The sequence below is a fragment of the Palaemon carinicauda genome, chromosome 23 (genome assembly GCF_036898095.1).
Source record: "Palaemon carinicauda isolate YSFRI2023 chromosome 23, ASM3689809v2, whole genome shotgun sequence".
Lineage (NCBI taxonomy): Eukaryota > Metazoa > Arthropoda > Malacostraca > Decapoda > Palaemonidae > Palaemon > Palaemon carinicauda.
In genome coordinates this window covers 35,186,050-35,191,049 of record NC_090747.1, presented here as the reverse complement: position 1 = coordinate 35,191,049, position 5,000 = coordinate 35,186,050, and positions in this window count along the sequence as shown.

Sequence of the window (5,000 nt, the reverse complement as noted above, 5' to 3'; positions counted from 1 at the left end):
TCCATGTTCTCCTCTACTGACGGTGGTGGCATCATTGTGGATTCGACACCTGGCAGTGCATCTTGTCTCCATGAACCTTGTCTCCATGAACCAGGGAAAAATGTGTCATAATCCATATCATTAGCAACAAACCTACGGGGGGGGGGGGGGGGTGTATAACTGATGTGATGTTGAATTCCGTCGGAGGAAATTATATAAATATACACATGCTAATGCTATTTACCTGGCAGAATCAGACTGCACCAGCATTGGTTTACGAAGAACTCGAAACACAGCAGTAAGAATCATAAACATGTTCTCAACTACTCGTCTAGCCCTGCTCAATCGTTAGTTGAATATTCTCTCGTTAGATCCTGGACTGTGTTCACCTGGGTAGGGTTCCATAAGGTTCTGTGTCAAGGGAAATGCGTCATCACCAACAAATATATAAGGCGTGGCAGTCTGACGTCCTGGAAGTGAATGTGGGGATGGTAAGTTAAAAATTCCATCCCTGAGGGCTCGACTGAAACTAGTGTGTGTAAAACCACCTGCGTCCGATAACCTACCCCGGAAACCTACATTTACGTAAAGAAAGTTGTACATACTATCAACTATGGCAAACAATATGACACTAAAGTAGCCCTTGTAATTGTAGTAATCACAGCCAGTGGAAGATGGAGCTTGCACTGTGATATGTTTACCGTCAAGCGCACCAACACAAAGCGGAAAATTCTACCTTTGCTCAAATCTCCGGGCCACTGATCTCCACTTGCCCTCGTTGGCTGGTATGTAAAAACATACACATCCTTTATTGAAATATGAATAAATAAATAATAGGCACACTTCTGGACACAAGAAACATACTGTACATGACCTCCTCTCTCTCTCTCTCGCTCTCTCTCTCTCTCTCTCTCTCTCTCTCTCTCTCTCTCTGCAGTTACGCACGGAGATATGAGATACGTAGATGTACTAATGCGCTTGTTTTTCAACAGCAGAGTGCAGATAACGCGTCGACAGTGGCCGATGCTGAGGAGTGCGCAGGAAACATGACACGGGATGAGGCTACAGTCGAAGGAGACGAATGTAGTCGCCCCAGCACAAGTGGAGAAAAACGTTGCTGCACCCATAAAGATTGGAAAGATGTCTCTGTCTCAGAGATAAAAAATTAATGATTATGACATGTTATAAGAGGCTTATGGCATTATGACAGGATTACATCGACGCTTCATTGATAGAGATGAACATCAAATATTTGCAGACTTAATAGCAACAAATCTTAGAAAATAAAAACACCTTATGCTCAGGCAGCTGTACAGCATAAAATCCAAAACATATTATTTGAGGCAGAACAAGGAATATATGATAAGCCCCACAATACCATCCCCATATATCCCCTCCTTCAACAGATAATGCCGAATGTGATGTGACTGTGCATGCCTTGGATGTTAATTTGGAATAAATACATACTGCTTAGTTCTAAGACTTGTTTGTCCTCTTTATCCTTAACCGAAACAAGTATTATTCACATGTGATATAATGTTTTGTATATATTATTGGTGAAGGGTGCTGGTAACAAGGAAATATTTGGGATTGTGCATCTCGGTCTTACTAGCAGTTATTGAAATATTGGATAATTTTTTGCACTCATTGGTTTCGGTGAGGGAGTATTTTAAGGTTTTGATGATCTCTGAAATAATCCCACATGCATTATATCGAATCTGATTTCAAATTATTTCAGAAAACATCAAAACGTTCCATAAAAAAACAATATTTTTGTATCTTAAGTAAAGGGATTTAACTGCTTTAGTATTGTAACCTCTTTGCTTTAAGGGGTGAGCTTCCCTCTAGTCGGTAAGTAAAACGCTGTTCAAGGGGTGGGTTGTCTTACTCCCCCACATCTAACTGCATGTGCTACAACTCGTTCAATGAAAATTGCCAGAGAAGTTTATTGAAAGTTAGTAAAAAATGCTTGTTATCCATGACTACCGGCCCAAAACAGTATTTACTTATATATTTATTTCTAGTGCAATGTACTGTTACGATACCTTAAATTTTATGGCAATCTACGTGGGAACATGTTTTATCATCACATCATAATTCTGTGTTAGTTAGGCACAATATTGTATGAGGTCTTCTTACCTTGATGTAATCGCTAAGAGCTGTCATCAATGCATCGCAGACTTCTGGCACAATCCGGCTTATTGCTAACTTGGATATCTTTAAATAGTAGCTGAGGTTGCTGTTGGAATCTCCAGGTGCCAAAAAGTTAACTTTTCCTATTGTGCAATAGGGAGGGTCTCGTCCAGACTCTGCGACGGTGCCTCCTCAGCTGTAAACACATAAGCACAACAACAGCAGCCGCAACTGCCAGTGGGTCCTGGCACGCCGACATACTTTTCAAGTCTCTAGAATGAGGTGTGGACGGCTTCACTAAGTTGATGCGTGTTGCCAATATGTTGCCAGACATTATAGCAGACAAAGTTTCATGCATTGTTGTCGATATGTATAACAATGTTGACTGTAAGGTTTCCAACTTTGTTGTTGATATGTCGGCAGACACGATGTTGCCAGTGTGAACGCACCTTAACCTCATTTGGCACGGCATTAGTAAGGATAGGGTCTGCGCCTGTACTTTAGGGCAAAGCTCTTGTCTTTGTGTGATTTCGCCTGGGGCTCTGATCCCGAGGTCGTTAAGAGAATCCAGACATTAATGTATCAAAAATATATATGGCTTATTTGAATATGAAAAACACGTCTAAATGTGCAAAATTTATCATTAATTGAATGCCAAGTAACAAACTACCAATTAGCTACGATGGTGAAGATGGGTTGATTTCAATTCTAAGTACAAAACACCTGAATTCTACAGGTATAAGTACAGAAGAATTGTCATTGACTTTTATCTTTCTTCGTGGCCAAGTGGTTTAGTCACTGTCTGTACGAGCTTGCCGACCAGGGTTCGATTCCCGGCCGGACCCAAGCTCTTGTCTTTGTGTAATTTCGCCTGGGGCTCTGATCCCGAGGTCGTTAAGAGAATCCAGACATTAATGTATCAAAAATATATATGGCTTATTTGAATATGAAAAACACGTCTAAATATGCAAAATTTATCATTAATTGAATGCCAAGTATCAAACTACCAATTAGCTACGATGGTGAAGATGGGTTGATTTCAATTCTAAGTACAAAACACCTGAATTCGACAGGTATAAGTACAGAAGAATTGTCATGGACTTTTATCTTTCTTTGTGGCCAAGTGGTTTAGTCACTGTCTATACAAGCTTGCTGACCAGGGTTCGATTCCCGGCCGGACCCAAGCTTTTGTCTTTGTGTGATTTCGCCTGGGGCTCTGATCCCGAGGTCGTTAAGAGAATCCAGACATTAATGTATCAAAAATATATATGGCTTATTTGAATATATATATATATATATATATATATATATATATATATATATATATATATATATATATATATATATATAAATATATATATATATAGACATATATATATATATATATATATATATATATATATATATATATATATATATATATATATATGTCTCTCTCTCTCTCTCTCTCTCTATATATATATATATATATATATATATATATATATATATATACATATATATATATATATATATATATATATATATATATATATATATATATATATATATATATATATATATATATATATATATATATATATATATATATATATATACATATATGTATATATATATATATATATATATATATATATATATATATATATATATATATATATATATATACATATATATATATATATATATATATATATATATATATATGTATATATGTATATATATATATATATATATATATATATATATATATATATATATATATATATATATATATATATATATATATATATATATATACGTACATATATATATATATATATATATATATATATATATATATATATATATATATATATATATTTATATATAAATATATATATATGTATATATATATATATATGTGTGTATATATATATATATATATATATATATATATATATATATATATATATATATATATATATATACATATATATATATATATATATATATATATATATATATATATATATATATATATATATATATATATACATATAACAATAATTGAAAATCAGGGCTCACCCTAATACCAAAGATGGATTCAAATATATTTTTTCCTGAAAACAAACGAAATGGCTTTTCTGTAAAACCAGAAATTTAATACGATATATCCTATTAATATGATTACAGTATCAAAAATTATACATTTAAATCCAGATGAAAGGAGTCTAATATTATATAATTCATTCATGTGATTTTTGTCTATCATTTGTTTTGTGTATTGACTAAACTAAAATAGAGTCAGAAATTTACGATTTTATTCTTTATATCGATAAATATTCTCTTGACTGTGACTACATTTGACCTTGGTACACCTAAAATATAAATCTAACATTGCCGCTTTTCAGAATGAAAACTGATCAACTCGACACATCTATTTCGTACTCGAGCTACCCCAATCATCATTGATTGTATATTTCTTCACAAATAAGTTGCTGTGGCCTGATTGGTATCGTCTTTGCCCCTGGTGTTTGCCAGTCGGTGGTTCGAGTCCCGCTCAGACTCGTTAGTGCCATTAGTGTCTGCAACCTCACCATCCTTGTGATCTAAGGTTGGGGGGTTTGGAGGAGCCTATAGGTCTATCTGTTGAGTCATTAGCAGCCACTGCCTGGCCCTTCATGGTCCTAGCTTGTGTGGATTTGAGGCTTGGGCGCTGATCATACAACATATGGTCAGTCTCTATGGCATTGTCCGGATTGCTAGGGCAATGTCACTTACCCTTGCCTCTGCTATTCACGAGCGACCTTTAAACCTTTAAGAAAATCTAGAGATTCTGCTTCCAGAACATTTTTTATTTCTTTTTTTTTTTTTTTTTTAATATCTGTTGTAAATGCTGCGTCATG